This window comes from Balaenoptera ricei, chromosome 17, assembly GCF_028023285.1.
Source record: "Balaenoptera ricei isolate mBalRic1 chromosome 17, mBalRic1.hap2, whole genome shotgun sequence".
Lineage (NCBI taxonomy): Eukaryota > Metazoa > Chordata > Mammalia > Artiodactyla > Balaenopteridae > Balaenoptera > Balaenoptera ricei.
In genome coordinates, this window is record NC_082655.1 from 65,176,039 (window position 1) to 65,195,242 (window position 19,204).

General features: G+C 40.8%; 1 protein-coding gene across 2 annotated transcripts in view; it reads left to right on the top strand.

Annotated features, from left to right (window-relative positions):
• Positions 1-17,171, top strand: part of C17H8orf89 (chromosome 17 C8orf89 homolog) — a 114,107-nt gene extending 96,936 nt beyond the window's left edge. Inside the window, exon 8 of one of the 2 annotated variants that reach the window (XM_059901644.1) lies at positions 17,151-17,171. The gene's annotated coding sequence lies outside the window, so the exon portion shown is untranslated. Of the gene's footprint in view, positions 1-15,784; positions 15,864-17,150 lie in introns of those variants that run through there. The other variant, XM_059901642.1, reaches the window with a different exon arrangement.
• The last annotated feature ends 2,033 nt before the right edge of the window (positions 17,172-19,204 follow it).

Genomic DNA, 19,204 nt, shown 5'->3' on the forward strand with positions numbered 1-19,204 from the left:
GGTAAAATCTCAGACCCTCCACAGTTTCTGATTTATTAAGGACCTAATACAATTTTCTCTGGGAAAGGATTTTATCATAAGGAGACTGAGGGTTAGAGAGCTGAGATGCTTTGCCTGAGATGAGGTGGACCATGGTTCTCATTTGGACTTCCAACACAAGGAAGCTTTTTAGGTACTTTTTTAGTGCTTTTCAGAAGAAACCATCTTGGCTACTCTGAGTTTCTCTTCTGAACCCTCCAGGTGTGTCATCATATAGTTTGTGTTCATAGATTATTCATACCAATCTTCTGAAGGAGGGCTATATCCTCAAAAGGTGATTCAAATAGGCTCACAGACATAGAAAGAAAACTTACTGTTACCAAAGGGGAAAAGGGGGAGGGGATAAATTCAGAGTTTGGGATTAACATATACACACTACTATATATAAAATAGATTAACAACAGTGACCTTCTGGATAGCACAGGGAAGTAGATTCAATATCTTGTAATAACCTATAATGGAAAAGGATCTGAAAAAGATTATATATATATATATAGTTGACTAAAAAAAATGCACAATGTGAGAGTTGTGAGTTAAGTTCTTTTTTTAAAAAAATAAATTTATTTATTTATTTATGGCTGTGTTGGGTCTTCGTTTCTGTGCGAGGGCTTTCTCTAGTTGCGGTAAGTGGGGACCACTCTTCATCGCGGTGCGCGGGCCTCTTCACTATCGCGGCCTCTCTTGTTGCGGAGCACAGGCTCCAGACGCGCAGGCTCAGTAGTTGTGGCGCACGGGCCCAGTTGCTCCGCGGCATGTGGGATCTTCCCAGCCCAGGGCTCAAACCCGTGTCCCCTGCATTAGCAAGCAGATTCTAAACCAATGCGCCACCAGGGAAGCCCCAGGATTCTTTTTAAAAAGAAGAGTGAAGCTTGATGGATTCCTGTTGGAACTGAGTTTACTAAGAAGAGGAGTTCATATAAAGCAGTCCTCACATTTTGTGAAAACAGCGTCTGAAGATGCAGCACAAACCTCCCCCCCCCCTTCCCTCTGTGGGAGACTGGACGCTCCCGCCCACGTAAGGCGGAACCGCCTTCCTCAGGATGCAGGGCTCAGCTGGTGTGGACGGCTGTGTTCGTTTCATGTCACCTGGAAAGAGAGAGCAGTCATACAAGGAAGACTCTCTGGAGGCCTCTTTTTTTGTTTTTGTTTTGACTATGTGTGTTGAACACAAAGCAAATGGCACCCTTGATTGAACTTACTATTTCCAGTTCCTCCTGAACATCTGCTCTCGAGTAAAGAATACTGTTTGGATACAAAATCAAAACAGAACAAAAGTCCATATTAAGGAGGGGAAACTTGTACCTTCTTTTGCTGTGTCCTTTTCCCCCTCATTGATCTCTGAAGTCTCCTGAGGTCTCAGGGTTTACATATTTCCATCATGGACTCACATTTTCAAAGGAATTTGTCACATCAAAATTTGCTCTGCATTAAGCTGCCACTCGCCGCAGTATTGTGCCCTATTTCCGAAATGCAGAAACTCCTGAGAACTGATCCTTTGGATAGATTACAATATTCTCTGGGTGGCCATCAGGGCAATGGTTCTCAACCTTTTGTACTGAACATCTTACCAGTTGCTGGAGGAAACAACCTTGTTTCTATCACTGTAGAAGAAAAATACTTCTTTTTTCAAAAGAGTATTTCCACATTGACATGCATTCTGTCAGTAGTTTAGAACTTGTTATGAAAACACTGCATACCACCCAACTACTTCATAGGACCAGCTTACAATCTGTTGATGCCAGATTCGAAGGAATGACACCTTGGAAATAGGTGTTTGGTCACAATGGCTTTAGGTGAGTGACATTTGATCTAAGCAACTTGTAAAAATGTTAATCTCATTTATTTTAATACTGGGACTCTCTAAGAAATTTCCTGGTAGTAAATTTGTGTAGGCTGCAAGTGTTGTGATCTTACATGCAAGGTCTTGCTTTTGTTGTTGCTGTTGTTGTTTTAGTTCACAGCAGCTCTATTCACAACAGCCAGGACATGGAAGCAAGGTAAGTGTCCATCAGCAGATGAATGGATAAAGAAGATGTGATACATATACACACACACACACACACACACACACACACACACACACACAGGAATATTACTCAGCCATAAAAAAGAATGAAATAATGCCATTTGCAGCAACATGGATGGACCTAGAGATTATTATACTAAGTGAAGTAAGGCAGACAGAGAAAGACAAATATTATATGATAGCACTTATATGTGGAATTTAAAAAGTAGTACAAGTGAAGTTATTTACAAAATAGAAACAGACTCATAGACATAGAAAACAAACTTATGATTACCAAAGGGTAAGGTGGGGGGAGGGATAAATTAGGCATATGCGATTAACAGATACACAACACTATATATAGAATAGATAAGCAACGAGGATTTACTGTATACCGCAGGGAGCTATACTCAATATCTTGTAATAACCTATAATGGAAAAGAATTGAAAAAAAAGGAATGTATATATATAGATATATAACTGAATCACTAAAAAAAAAGACATAAATGACATATAACGTTGTATTACTTTAAAGTGTACAACATAGTGATTTGATATATATATATATATATATATTGCAAAATGATTACCAAAGTAAGTTAACATACATCATCTTGTATAAATACAAATTTTTTTCTTGTGATGAGAGCTTTTAAGATTTACTCACTTAACTTTCAAATATACAATACAGTACGTTAACTGTAGTCACCATGCTGTACATTGCAGCCTTGGAATTTATCTTATACCTAGAAGTCTGTACCTCTTCACCACCTACACCCATTTCACCCACCCCCTGCCCCCGCCTCTGGGAACCACCCATCTGTTTTGTTTCTATGAGTTTGGGGGTTTTTTTTAGATTCCACATATAAGAGAGATCATACAGTATTTGTCTTTCTCTGTCTGACTTATTTTACTTAGCATAATGCCTTCAAGGTTCATCCATGGGTGCAGATATCTGTTCAACATAGTGTTTTTGTTTCCTTTGGATATATTCTTAGAAGTGGAATTGCTGGATTCTCAGTCTGGATTTTAGCACCAACCTTAATTCAGTTATTTCTAAAGATTCTCCAACACTAACTTCCTTACACAGTGTTTGCTAATGCCAAATGAGTAGAGGAAGTGGTTCTTGAAAATAAGATGATTCACAAGGTGGATAATTCTTGGGCAAATATTCAAGAGCTGATTTATCATCTGTATGAAAAGAACAGAAAGCAATGAACTGAAATCAACAATTGATTTGATTTATGGCATTGCGTGTTTAGCATGGTGTTATGTACGCAGATATGATATATAGATATGGTAGATTTGGAAAAGGAATTTAAACAATTAAATAACATGAAGACACAGAACTGGGCTTGTTTTCCTTCCAAGTATTTTATTTTACCATGATCCAATGCTTATTGACTCAAGACACATGTAAAGGAAACATGTCACTAACTAACGTTTTCTAATGTACTCAGATCCTCCAACTTTTAAGTCGAGAAGGGAGGAGACAAGGGGCAGGAGGGAGGTGGGAGGAGAAAGATGAGGCAACTGATAAAACTTTGAAGGATATCTTCTCCATCATCATATTCAATTGAATGTTAATCTAGGGGGAAAATTATGATGAAATTTGGCTCTGTGAGTTCAAAGTACATTGAATCCTTTTATAGGACGTAAATCAGCACAAGGTTCAACTTTGAAACTCCTGCAGAGAGGACTGGAATATTCTGAAAGCCCCTGAGTGCTTATCTAAGTACCCTAAGTACCTCCCTCTGACTCCTCCCCCCTTAAGACATATCTTCACTGATTCTGGTCTTAACATTTATTTTAAAACAAAAACAAAACTTTTCAGAAACCAATCCATGGGGGCTAGTGTTGTCCACAGTCCCCCACAAATCACGAGGGTCACCAGCAGGGCGCCAGCCCATCACGGTGCTTAACATATGGATCATTCTGGGTGCGCCTTCACTGGATTCCGCGATGCACGCAGAGCTATCTGCTGTCAGGCGGACCCGCCCAACCTGACTTGGGATGTTGTCATCGATAGGATGGATGCTCATAGGTCTCCTCCAGGGTCAGGGTGGGTCTGTCCCTCACCTGACCAAGTTATGATAGCATTTCTTTAGGCATTTTGCTAAGTGCACAGAACATTCATACCATCCAGGGTTGGCTGTAGACTCTCACGGGTGGAAGAGGATGTAATTCACCCCTCCGACATCAGTCAAAGCTGTGTTTAACTCACCTGTGTCAGTGGACACATCAAGTTTTCCAGGCAAACATCTCCACTTTAATAAGGTCCCCTGCAGGTGGGATCCTTACCTGCCTCCACTGTTTTCTCATACCTATCAGAGAGCCCAGCACATTGTAGACACTCAAGACATACTGACTGATGGCTCTTACAACTTCCTTGTTAATAGTTTAAAAGCCAGCAAGCCCTAGGTTTAAGAAAGCTCCAATCATCCCACCTGTATTTATTGGGTGCTGTTTCAGCGGCAGGGACCTCACTGAATATTAGAGACGAGATGGTGAGTAAGATGCGGTCCTTGCTGTTAAAGAATTTAAATCCAGTTTCCCTGCTATTCAGCCCAAATATTTCTGGCTTTATCTTTGTCTTATTAGTCAGGATGCCCTGCACAAGGAAGGGCCTTATTCATTCTCAAGACCTACCTCTTGCTCTTCTTACCCTGAATGCCCTCCACCTGCTCCCCTCCCATTGGGTGCCCATGTTCTCACTCAAAAGCCCGATTCAGGTCCCTCCCCTCCACAAAACTCCCCTGATATCACCCCTCCCACTGCTCTCCCTTCCCCCACCCCACCCCCATGATCTTTATCACATTATGTTTTCACAAGAAACAGGGAGTTTAATGACACCACTTTATGTGGTTTTACAGTGTTTCTCGAGGCTTGTTTTATTTCCCGGTGAGAATGGTTTAACTGTGAATCTTTTCCCCTACTTCTTCACCTCCCGTGGTGCTCACATTGTTCTGAGTACATGATTAACGTTCAATATATACTTGATTGGATAGTGTAGTCTATTTCTTCTTGTTTTATTAGTATATATAGAGACCATTCAGACTATCTTATTAACAATAATCCGTCACAGACTTGAAGACTATGGTTGCTCCATTCCTCTTTTATCTTAGATCACACAGCCCCACTTCTCTGCATAATTCCTGCTGGATCTCATCTTCTGCTTGTGACTAGAGCTGCATTCTTGGAAGTATGTTCTCTGGAACATCACATGAAAAAGTATTCTGTGGTTAATTTGAGAAACTCTGTTCTGTTTGTTTACTGTGGCTACTCAGCTCCTTTAAAACCTTCAGGTATATCGTGAACTTTCTAAAGGTGGGTCTGGTGTGCCATTCTTAACACTTAGAAGTTTGGGTCTTTATTTTCTTTGTAATTACATTTAAAATTTTAGGCAGTATCAGTCATTGCTTTACTATGAAAATGTCTTCAAAGTTCTCACTTCCCACCCCCCGATTTTGTGACATTATTTTTTTTTTTGTTAGGCAGAGTTCATAGCATTTATATCCATTTTGCAACCCAAAATACCCTAAATATTTGTCTTAACTATATACTTAAATGGAGCAAAGTTCAACAATAGTGTTTTTGTTATGGCTTTTCCATTTCTGTGTTCTTTATTTTGATTTATTTTTCAGATACCTGAATTTCATCAGATATTTTTAAAGCAGGGATCAAAAAACAATATTACCTGAGTTATTTCATGTTGAGATTTTTTTTCTTACATTTATTCTCTTTTTTTTAAAAAAATATTTTTTAGTATCTAACTTTTCCCCTTGTAGGTGATTTTCTTCTTCTTCCTGGATCCCTAGAGATTTTAATTTGTGAGTTTCAATAACTTAACCAGAGTGTATCTCATTTTGATTGTTTGGTATGCATTTTTCTTGGCATATGGTATGAACTTTTGATCTGCAGACTCAGTTTATCCTCCAATTCAGGAAAATTTCCCCATCTAATATCTTAGGATATTTTTACTAATCCATGTATCAGACTGTCTAATTCAGGGATACCATTTATTCTTATGCTGGAACATCTTTGTCTTCTATAGTTATCATATTCTAATTGCTTTTATCTCTTTGTATTTGTCTTTGTGTTCATAGTGTTTATATTTCAATCTTCTCTTTGCCAGCAATACAAATTTCAGTCATATCTACCTACAATGAGTATTTATTAGGCTCCTATTGGATTCTAAGCATTGGGCTAGATGCTCTACCATAGTGCCAGCTGTCTGGTCTGAGACACATTTTCAACCTGTCCAAGTCAAAGTCTAAGTACAAAGGATTCCACCCATCTGAGGTGGATCCTCTTGGAGGATCCTCTTGTCTAATGGAGTGAATCACCATGACTTACATGGAAGACCCAGGTTCCTGAGAATTTTATACCAGCGGAAACACTCCCAGCTTGGACTGAAAGGGACAGAGAGATTATGAGATGAAAGAAGCCTGTTGGTCCTCCAAAATCCAGGACACAGGCTGATAAAGCTACTCGGCTACAAAGACATGCTACAAAAAGGAAGGTATGACCTAAAGAGCAGAGCAGTGAGCCACAGAGAATTATTCCAAGGTCCTGAAACCAAGGGGAGTTTTGAAGCCCAGCTGGATTTTAAAATTGCTTGAGATCTGGGATTCCTTTTTTTCCTTCCTTTTCTCCTTTTTTGAATGAGACCATCTATAACTGCTACCCTATGCCTGTCCTACCATTGTATTTTAGGAGTAAATAGCTTGCTTCTTTAGCTTTACAGGTCCACAGATAGAAAAAAATTGTGCCCCCGGATGGATTATACCCAGAGGCTCACCCATACCTTATTTAGATGATTTAGATGGTGAGATTTGGGACTTTTGAGCCGATGAGATCTAGATGAGATTTTAACTTTGAGTTGATGCTGCAATGTGTTGAGACTTAGGGGGACCTGGGAAGGAGTTAATGCGTTTTGGATGTGGGACAGACGTGGATCTTTGGAGGCTAGAGGGGTGGACTGTAGTGGGCAGAATAATGCCCTCCCCAAGATGTCCACATCCTAATCCCTGGAACCTGTGGATATGTTACATGACATGGCAAAAAGGTATTAAGTCTGCAGATACAACTAAGTTTGTTAATGAGCTGACTTTGAGATGAGAGAGTCATCTGGATTTTCTGGGCGGGCTTAATCTAATCACATGAATCTTTAAAAGTGGGAGAAGGGTCAGAGGACCTGCCATCTCAGGACTGGATCCACTGTCCCTAGCTTTGAAAATGATGGAAAGGGGTCATGAGTCAAGGAATGCAGGCAGCCTCTAGAAGCTGGAAAAGGCAAGGGAACAGTTTCTTCCCTAGAGCCTCCAGAAAGGAATGCAGCCCTTGCTGCATAACACCTTGATTTCAGCCTGATGAGACCCATGTCAGACTTCTGACCTGTAAAACTGCAAGATAACGCATAGGTATTGCTTAAGCCACTGCATCTGTGGGAATTTGTTGCAGCAGTGATAGAAAATGAATATGCTTTATGTGCATAGGACCGCCTGGCAGGCTGAATAAACTCCAGATTGCTGGGGCTCATCTCCCAAAGCTTCTGACTCAGTAGGTCTTGATTGAGGCCTGATAATTTGCATTTACAGTAAGTCCCCTACATATGAACGAGTTCCATTCTGAGAGCAAGTTCATAAGTCCAATTTGTTCGTAAGTCCAACAAAGTTAGCCTACGTACCTAAATAACACAATCGGCTACATAGTACTGTAGTGTAATATATAAATAAAAATAATATATAAAAAACAAACACAAAAAATAAAGAAAACATTTTTAATCTTACAGTACAGTACTTTGAAAAGTACAGTAGTACAGTACAACAGCTGGCATTCAGGGGCTGACATCGAGTGAAGAGACCAGAAGAGTTACTGACTGGAGGGAGGAGATGGTAGGAGCTACTGATTGGTGGGAGATGGTAGGGCTGAAGGATCGTTAGCAATAGGAGACGGAGGCCAAGCTGCAATTTCACTCATGCCTGACGTTGATGGCACAGGTTCTGGTTTCTTGATGGATTCAATTCTATCTACCCTCTTGAAAAAGGGATCCAGTGATGTCTGGGTAGTAGCTCTTTTTTTCTCGTCATAGATGACACGGACTGCATTCTGAACGGCTGCTGCAAACTTCGTGTACTGTTCTACATTCGGGTCCTGTGCCTCAGAAACTAACAGTGCCTCCTCAAATAAAGAAAATCCCCTTGCCATTTCCTGCGTTGTGAATCTCTTCGGTTCTTCACTTATTTCTTCTTCCTCTTGTCTCTCTTCGTCCTTTCTCTGGGCATGTTCGCATCTTTGAAAGTTCACAACTTGAAGGTTCGTATGTAGGAGACTTACTATATGATAAGTTCCCAGGAAATGCTGATGCTGGTAGACACTTTGACAACTTCTGCTTTATCTCACTGAAGCCCTAAACTGCAGCAGGTCATTCAGCTTCCGAAGTGTCCCGTTTTATTTATTTGTACCCGTTGGCTTGAGAAATTCGAGAGTGAAAAGAGGACTTGAATGTATGGGGATAATGAAGGAATGATTACAGTAGGCATGCACACAGCAGTTTGTAAAAGTCACTTTCATTCCCTGTGGCATGTGTTTGGGGATAGGCCCGTATCAGAGAGATCAGTAGTGACCCATTCAGGAATGTAATTAGACAGCTCAACAACAACAGTACAAAAAACCCAATCGAAAAATGAATAGAAGAACTAAATAAATATTTCTCCAAAGAAGACATATAGATGGCCAGTAGACACAAGTTGCTCAACATCACTAATTATTAGAGAAATGCAAATCAAAACTACAATGAGGTACCACCTCACACCGGTCAGAATGGCCATGATTTAAAAAGTCTATAAATAACAAATGCTGGAGAGGATGTGGAGAAAAGGGAACCCTCCTACACTGTTGGTGCGAATGTAAGTTTGTGCAGCCACTATGGAGAACAGTAAGGAAGTTCTTCAGAAAACTAAAAATAGAACTACCATATGATCCAGCAATCCTACTCCTGGGCATATATTTGGGCAAAACTATAATTCAGAAAGATACATGCACCTGTATATTCATAGCAGCACTATTCACAATAGCCAAGACATGGAAACAACCTAAACATCCATCAACAGATGAATGGTTAAAGAAGATGTAGTGCATATATACAATGGAATACTACTCAGCCATAAAAAAGAATGAAATAATGCCATTTGCAGCAACACGGGTAGACCTAGAGATTATCATACTAAGCGAAGTAAGTCAGAAAGAGAGACAAATACCATATCACTTATATGTGGAATCTAAAATATGGCACAAATGAACATATCTACAAAACAGAAACAGACTCACAGAACAGACTTGTGGTTGCCAAGGGGGATGGGGGGATGGGGGAGGGATGGACTGGGAGTTTGGGGCTAGTAGATGCAAACTATTACATATAGACTGGATAAACAACAAGGACCTACTGCATAGCACAGGGAACTGTATTCAATATCCTAATATAAATCATAATGGAAAAGAATATAAAAAAGAATGTGTATATGTGTATAACGGAGTCACTCTGCTGTACAGCGGAGATTAGTACAACATTGTAAATCAACTATGCTTCAATAAAAATAAATTTAAGAAAAGAATGTAATCAGGGGTAACGACATGTGTCTGTGTTATGCTGTTCATGGTACGGAGCTGGACCCCACAGTCCCATCACTCACCGTGACCACAATCCTCCGCGTGGAGCTCAATGAACAGCGACTCCAGAATGACGATATTGATCTGGACTTTCAGCTGAGCTCAGGACTTACTGCATTCTCAGGTTTCACCCGTGTCTGGGATTGTACAAATTCTTCAGCTTTTCTCACTCTAAGTTGGGCCTTTCAAAACTCAAAAATAGTTCTACATGCTGAATGGAGTCCCCAAACCAACGCCAGGCACAACAAGAGTGGCTGACGAGACTTCTTATGGTCGTTGGGCGTCCTCATCTCACTTTGAGAGCAGGAGCTGGGGAAGAATGGACAATTGTACTCTGAGTTATTTTTCAAAGCACGTTCACATCTTTCATCTCATCCTGTCACAAATATTAATGACAAAGTCAGGGAGGGAATCCAGGTTTCCTGAACCTTAGCCCCATGTTCTGTACTCCTTCTGCTGCTGCAACATTTTATCTCTGTTCTCTAGATCCATGTCCAGAATGCTGTCCCATCATCAGCGAGAGAGACAGAGACAGAGATAAAGAGAGACAGAGAGAGAGAGACAAAGAGAGACAGAGAGAGAGGGAGAGACAAATAGAAACAGGAAGACAGAGAACAAAAGGAGTGAGGGAGGGGAAGGAAACAGAAAATAGAGAAGAGGAAGAAAAGAGATAGAAAGCAGAATAGAAATAGATAGTGGAACACCTCAAGGACAATGGGGAGCCATAACCCTCCATGTCCGTGAAGGGGGTTACAGGCGTCCCCCGGTACCTGCTGGGGACTGGATTCAGGACACTGCACTCCCCCACACAACCCCACCCTTGCCTACCACCACAAATACCCAGATCCATGGATGCTCGAGTCCCTTATACACATACCTACAGAGGCGTGGTACAGCCGGCCCTGGGCATTCACCCCCTCCTCTTCCTGGTTGGCAGGATCGGAGACAGCGTGTGGGCAGGTTACCTGCACTGTCTATAGGCTGTACTCAGAGTCACATTGGGGGAAGGATGAGCTAAGAAATGACAAGGACACCCTGACCATCCCTGGGCTATCAGGGTCCCATAAAGTCCCCAAGATTATTCTCAGGTAAAACCAGAGGGAGACAAGAGAGAACAAAAACTGGGAAAACAACCCTCCCCATTCTTTTTCAGTGTCATCTTAACGATTATAAGATTAAGATCATGAAATCTTTCCACAAGGAATGGGGGTCAACGTAACACTACTTGAAAGGTGAAATGACATTTTTCAGAACATAAAATAAGACCAGTTCCGTAAGCATGCTGTAACAACTGCCAGTTTGGCCGGTTGGGGGCCGGGTGGGGGGAGGATGGCAAAGTGGGAATTCTTATCGCATGTTATGGGATGCACTGTTTTGTTTTAACTCTTAGCATCTAGAAGCATCTCACTTTGTTTCATCCTCATCTATCCTCCTCCTATTCTCTGTGCCCACAAGGTTGCCTCTTGAGGTCCCTGGGCCCCTGGCACAGCAGCTGGTGCATTGCAGGTGCTCAGTGGATGGGGGAGGGGTAAGAGGCAGGAAAATTCTGCTCCAGGGAAGGGCTAGTGCCAAGGGTGCTTGCCCTTTTATTTGGAGGAATATGGGAGTCATGGGTAAGATGGATGGTTAGAGATCATCACTTTAGGGTGCCTCAAAACTCTGAAATTCTATAATTCTTATGTATTTAGAAAACTTCAGCAATACCAATATCTGCACCTGAAAAAACACTTATTAGAGATTTACGGTAGGGACTTCCTTGGTGGTGCAGTGATTAAGAATCCGCCTGCCAATACAGGCGACAGGGGTTCCAGCCCTGGTCCAGGAAGATCCCACATGCCACGGAGCAACTAAGCCCCTGTGCCACAACTACTGAGCCCACGTGCCGCAACTAATGAAGCCCGCGTGTCTAGAGCCCTTGCTCCACAAGAAGAGAAGCCACCGCAGTGAGAAGCCCGTGCACTGCAACGAAGAGTAGCCCCTGCTCGCCGCAACTAGAGAAAGCCCGCACGCAGCAATGAAGACCCAACCAGCCAAAAATAAATAAAAAATAAATAAAATTAAAAAAAAGATTTATAGGAAATGTCTTTGTCAGAGGCTTATAAATAGCACTATTATTTGTCTTGAACATAAGTTCCCAATTTTCTATTTTTCTTATTACTTAAATTCTATTTCAATAACGCAATTGGAAACCATCATCCCTAATGACTCTTACTATTGTCACATCTTCACAAAACTGAAAGAATTTTAGAATCCCAAAAGAAAATTAGCTACTTCAAATGGAATGAATACCAGCAAAACATAAACTGCCTCTACCCAAGGTGCGTATTGAAAAGTATAAAAAGTTGGGTCTTTCTGGGAATTCCTTGGCAGTCCAGCAGTTAGGATTCCGTGCTTCCACTGCAGGGGGCATGGGTTCCATCCCTAGTAGGGGAACTAAGATCCCACATGCCGTGCGGTGTGGCCAAAAAAAAAAAAAAAAAAGTTAGGTCTTTCCAATCTTTCTACGATATCATCTATGAATTCATAAGCTCTGGGGGAGCATATTAAGTTTAACAAATGGTTTCCCATGGTGATAATGTTTGGCTGTAAGCAAAGGAAGAAAAAATAGCCTGAAGTTCTACAGAGAAAAGAGCAAGAGATGAAAAGGAGAAAATAACATCACTGTGAAATAAAAAGAAAACTTGAAAAATATTTGATCAATTATCATTGCTTTGTAGAAAACAAAACCCCAAATATTCAGTGTCACCAATTTTGCAAGATTTTCCAGCTTCTATATTCTTGAGGAAGAGAGCTAGGGGCTTGATAAAAAGAGTGTAGCACACTGCAGAAACTGAATTCACACTGAAGCAAAAAGCACCCAGACTTATCCAGGAATTTCCATATCTATCATAGTTCCTGGAGGCTGGAACCTGTTCAGAAATATTACATGTGTTTCACAAAGGAAGTTGAAAGAAATAACATTCCACATAAGAAGTTACATAAACTCATGTTTCAGCTAATTCTTCAAAATCTACTTTCAGTCATACTATTAATTAAGTATGATGGCAAAATAATGACATTTGATATATACAAGGACTCAAAACTTTTACTTTTCAACTACCTTCTGAAGCATTGCTTATGGATGTCAAGAAAAAGAGAGGCAAAAAACCAAAAAGGAAATCCAACACATTACTGCAGAGGTAGACATCTTTGATATTTGATAGCACTTTATATGAACCCACGGATGATTTGCTGATTATAAATGGGGAAGAATATCTTTACAGGGAAGGATAAAGTTCTCATCACTCGAACCCACTGATCAATTTCCATCTCCCTAAAAGTGAGAGGGTAAGAGATTTTTCCTCCAAAATCGTACATTATGAATACATTGCAAAATTACCAAGCAGTCTTACCAAAAATTTGAGCCCAAATTTAATTAAGCTTTTAGATCTGATTTAGTAGTTTATAGGAAATATAAGTGATAGAAGAACTGTTTAAACAACATCATGAAAAAGCCAGTTGAGAAATCCAGAATGTGGAACCTTCTGCAATAGAACTGACCCACCTTTTCAACAAGTCAATGACATGAGGAAAACATGGCACGCGTGTGTTGATGAGGGAGAAACTTTGAAGATTATTAGAGACCAAGGATATACAGCAAACAAATGCAATGTGTGAACCTTATTTAGATTCTGATTAAAACAAACTAACTGTAAACAAACATGGGGGGACGGATGGGGTAAATTAGAATATTCAATGATATTAAGGAATTATTTTTACATTTTCTTAAGTGTGACATTAGCATAATTGTTATGTGAAAACAGAGTTTAATTTTTAGAAAGGTATGCTGAACGATTTAAGGATAAAACAGCCTTTAAAATATTTCAACTGGTTTTTCTGCGGGCATAGTATCAATAACTTCCCTTCATGGTTAATATACTGGATTCTTGGCAATATGTGGAATGGGGAAGGAAGGTTGAATCCTATGCTCACGTTTTGAAGGCAAGAGGAAGAATTAAATAACATGATGAATAAATAAATAAATAAATAAATAAATAAATAAAATAACTTCCCTTCGTGGTTAAGTCAGTTTGAACTAGCAGTATGTTTGAATGCTGATGACAGTTATCTAGTGGAGAGGAGAAAACTGATGATTCAGGAGAGAGAGGGGAGAATTTCTGGAGAAATGTCCCGAGGGTCAAGAAGGGCTGTGATTAGTCCAGGGCTAGCGACTCAGAGAGACCCATGGACCCAGGCCAGTCTGCAAAGTGTTTGTTGACAAGATAAGGTCAGAAATTGAAAGTATACATTTTGAAATATCTATAACAATTTAACGAAGTAATTTTATGCCCATTGAGTTTTAAATGGGGCGTATAAAAAAGATGGGTTTTCTGTTACTTATAACAGAAAGATTCATAACTGACATAATATTATTTTACCATCAGTGTTTCAGGGCTTCTTAACCCAAGTCTTAGATGCACTTGTGAACCCATCACAATTGTGTGCCCAGGGGAATTGCATGCAAATACACACACACACATTTTCATACATATATCATACACGTGTCACACATATCTGACAGTAGCTTTCATCAGATGCTTGTAGAGGTCCACGACCCACAGAATGTTGAAGACCCCTTGCCCCAGAGTTGCCTTAAGGGAATCCTCCGCACTCTGCTTAGAAATGCCTGTGTGGACACTCTCTTTTCCAGATTTCCAAGTTTTAAACCTAAATGCCAATTCCTAGCCCTATGTATTTGTGTGGCCCCGTCACTGATAGTTATTAAAGCACAAATGTCTTTGGTTGTTCCCTCCTCTCTCTGCCGAAAGGGAGCTTTTAGAACAAACACTACAAGGAAACCGAGCTCCCCCCATGACAGCCAAGCTCCCTCCCACCCCCGGCGGGGGAGGGGCAGGCCTGGGGGAGACTTTCTAAAGCCTCAGGCACTAGGCACTCGTTCTTGCCCATCTCAGTACTTGGGACGCAATCCTTTTTGGCTTAGCTGCTCACCACACGATTAACTGTTTAAACAAATTCCAGAAAGCACATCAATTATTACTAATGAATTCCAAATCAAATCATCCAGAACTACAAAGGGCCGCCAGATGTTTCAGGCAAGGAGAAAAGAGGGGGTGGGAGGCGTGGGGAGAGAGAGAATTCTTTCCCACCACTCTATTAACTTGGACCTGCAAGCTATAATTTATCCAACACCTGACATAAAGAGGCATCACACACATTTTAAAATACTTCTTGGAGATCGTCCTAACATTAATTTCATTGTGGAATATTACTTTATATTGATATCATATCTAGCAAAAACTTTTCAGACCTCTTTTACATATATATCTCATTTTACCTTTACAGTGTCTGACTGAGGAAGCAAAGGCTGTGACTAGTTCTCATTTTTTCCAGATGAGCAAATTAAGGCAAAGTGAAATACAGGTTTTTTGGGTTTGTTTTATAGTAGGACTATGTTTCGAAACTGGATGTTCTGATATTACTGTTGGACACTGCCATTTCCAAACAACCAGTGAGCTAATAAACAAAAACTTTCCGAGGTATAAAGTCACTAGGGCCCATGTGAAAGGTGCACAATGGGTTTCAAGGTATGTATCTGAATGAGACATAACCAGAAATAGGAGACAGCTCTGCAGTGGTGAGCCTAAGGTTCAAAGTCAGAAAGTGGGATGGCTATGGGCAATTGAAGGTCCCCGTGGCTGGGGCCCCTGACAGGGGGATAAGGAGCAGAGGCCCTTTTAACACTAGGATGCCATCAGCAGAGACAAGGGAAGGTTTTCCCATCATGTATCTAGTGTCAACTCATCAGCGGTAAAGCGCCGTTGAGCTGGTCCCTCTCTGAGCAGCTTGATTTCCCCTGGAAGCTGGTTCTATTATCAGGCCGACTTCAAGATTCCCACTGGAATTTTTGGGTCTAAAACAAAACCCTTCAAATGGCTGTAATCAGTGTTCTGCAAAATATGTATGACTTACGAGGTGGTTAATGGACTTGGGAGTGAGAAAGAGGGAATCATGACGTGTGAGACCTGGAAGGGACCTGGAAAAACAGGGTTCAACGTGTTCATCTCTCAGGTGAGGGGCCTGGAAGGCAGTGAGAATCAGCGATTTGCCAAAGACCTACACTTTCTTCCTGGACGTGGAGGTGATCGGATGTTCATGAATTTTCTTCTGGTTAGTCTCCTTCTTATGCTCATTTTAAATATTCATATATCTCCAGTGGGTTTTACATATTTAAAACGTGTGGTCTCAAATGTTGGAATGAATAAGAATTATGTGTTGGTTTTTGTCTTTCCTGCTAAATATTTGTTCAAATAACCAAATTTTCTTTAAAGGTAGATTTCTTTCTTCTTCTTCATCTTTTTTTTTTTCTCTTTTTTCTTTTTTTTACAATAACACATGGTAAATATCTCAAGAAGGGTCCAAAGTTATAGCCTCATGGAGAGAAAAGTCATAGTGGCTGCACTTTGGTTTCTGCTGTGTAAGGACTGCTGAATAAGGCTGGGTTTTTGTTTGCAAGTGCATTTCATGCTGCATTCCATCCTGACAATACATTTGATTTATAAACTCTAAAAATAAGACATGCTTTAGAGAAAGATGTGGGCTTGGTCAGGGTGAAAGTAATGGAATAAACAATCTCTTGCCGTCACTAACATTCCAAAATCATTTTCCAGGGTAATTATCAAGCCAAGAACTACAAAAACCATTTTCTTTCAGTGCACTGTACGTATTAATGCAAAAAAAAAAGAAAAGAAAAGCACTATTTACTGAGTCAAGCTTGTTTGTTTTTTAATCCCAAGATCAACTTTCTAACCATCCATTTCTTTTAGAAACAACGGGTGATCCCACAGTTAGAACAACACTTTGCTTCTTTCCCTTCCTTCTTCCTCTCCTCTTCTTGACTGGGTATTAAATTAACTTTTGCTTTAAAATGATAACACATAAACATGAGCATTGAAAATTTTAAGTTTTTAAGACAAATATCATATGGTATCGCTTATGTGTGGAATCTAAAAAAATATAATACAAATGAACTTATTTACAAAACAGAAATAGACCCACAGACATAGAAAACAAACTTATGGTTACCAAAGGGGAAAGGGCAGGGGGAGAAATAAATTAAGAGGTTGGGATTAACATATACACGCTACTATATAGTAAATAGATGACAAGGACCTACTGTATAGCACAGGGAACTCTACTCGGTATCTTATAATAACGTATAATGGAAGAGAATGTAAAAAAAAGAATATATATATACTTATATGTATATGTTTAACTGAATCACTGTGCTATACACCTGAAACTAACACTACATTGTAAATCAACTATATTTCAATGAAAATTTTAAAAATAAATAAATAAAATGTTTAGTTAAAGCTGAAAAAAATGTAAAAAAAGTTTAAATTTTAACATGTAGGTTATTTTTTTGAATTTTAAGGATTAAAAAAAAATAGAAGCATAACAAAAGGCAGAGAAAACCGTGTCTCTCCATCAAGCTCTCTTCCGACAAATACCACGACTCTCTTCGTATCTGTTGGTGCCAGTCGCCAAGTCCCATGCTTGAAGTAACCAAAACCCGATGTTTCTGCGGAGTGATGGCTTTGAACAATTGTGCCAACCCTCTTGAGGGAGAGAAGTGGTGAGTGGAAGCACCCACCAGGCCTCCTGAATCATCAAAACATTGTGTTGGAGGCCTACTTTCCAAAAGAGTAGTCATTCAACAAACATTCACTGGGTGTCACCCATGTGCCCGGAGTTGGACTTCAAAGATGAGCGAGATGCGGTCCCTGTCTTACAGGAGGTCGCAGTCCCAGTTTCTTCCTCTGTGAAAGTGAACTGGGAATACCTAACCAGCAGGGCTGCTGTGGAGATTAAATGAGAGATGAGTAAAGCACAGGACCAGGCACATGATACTCAAAATTGGTGGCTATTATTGTTGTCATTACTCAGTCACTCTCTGGCCTCCAGATGACAGCCCAACACACTGACATCTGGGACCCAGACTGGATTCCTGAATTCAGTCCGCATGTATGCGCGCACGGGTGTCCTCAGCATGGAGCACAGGAAAGGGAAAGGATGGATCAGTTTATCCCAGGGTTTCTCAACCTTAGCACTAGTGGCATTTTGGACTGGATGGTCCTTTGCTGGGGGAGAGGGAGGTCTGTCCTGAGCACCGGAGGGTGGTTAGCCGTATCCCCACCCTCTACCCACTAGACACCAGTAGCGCCGCCCCTCTCCCCAACCCCCCACAGTCGTGACAACGAAAACTATTCCCAGACATTGGCAAATGTCCCCTGGGATGGGTAAAATCACGCCGGGATTGAGAACCACTGCTCTACGCATTGGACTTTTACCCCTCTTTTTGCCAACCCAATACATCACAGAGGTGGGGACGATACTTAGCCTGTGTAGATCGATGTTGCGTTGAAGGTTTCTAACATCTGCTGACTCAAAACAAAACCTGCTTCAAAGGACAGACCTTGTCAAGGTTATCTGCAGGCTTTCACTCACACTCTTAACAGCACAATGCTCTTGGTGTTTTGAGGCGGAGGGCTGCTTCCGGAACAATCTCACTCTCCAGACTTTCTGACCCGGGCACACCTCTCTTTCCTGCTCACGAGTCCGCCCCCTTCTCTGCATTTGTGCATGAGACATTGTGACGCTCTCATCGGGCTCCTTTTCTCATTTTTCCCAAGCAGACACACTCTTGACCTCTCCCTTGTTCCTCAGGATGTCTCTCTGTTCTCACCCCAACCCGGGCTGAAAGAGCCTCCCACATCCTTCCTGCCTGATCACCCCTGTCTCTTCCTTATGGATCCTCTTCCAAACCCTACTCCGCAGGGACAGCTTTCCTAACTCTCTGTCTAGCAATCTCTCTTCCCTCCAGCAACTTTCCCATGGATCATATCTATCCACCCCTCAGTGAAACAGACGCTGTAAAGAGCATCGTTTGACAACATGCCTAACGGACTAACAAGTGATTTCATGAAATGCAGGGAAATTTCACTGTTCTTTGCGCTTTTTCCTGAGCCATATTTGCTCGGTAGTTGTGAATTTCATAGTTGTCTCTAATATTTATCTGGGTCAAACATCCACTTCTTCTAGGTCTACTGATATTTCAAAAATTAATGTCTATACATTAGATGACTGGCTATTTACAAAGTCCATTTAATATCAGACATGAACCACAGACTCAAACCCTTGGGCAATTTGCACTTAACCTGTTCTTTGCCAATTTTGCTCTCTGCTTTGCTCCAAATCAATTTTGTTTTCCAAGCTCCTCTCTTTTTCCTGGCATTTAGCTCTCTAGTTTATGACAGTTTCTTATAGACCTCAATTCTTGCTATAAAGTTATAAGTAATTTTTAATGAGAGGGAAAACTTAAAAGAAAGGGATAGGAAGGAAATAAAGGGATGGAAGTGGGTGGGAAAATGAAGGCTTTGGGGGGAATAGGGTGTATCTCATGCTCATGACTCACTCATATTAAAACGT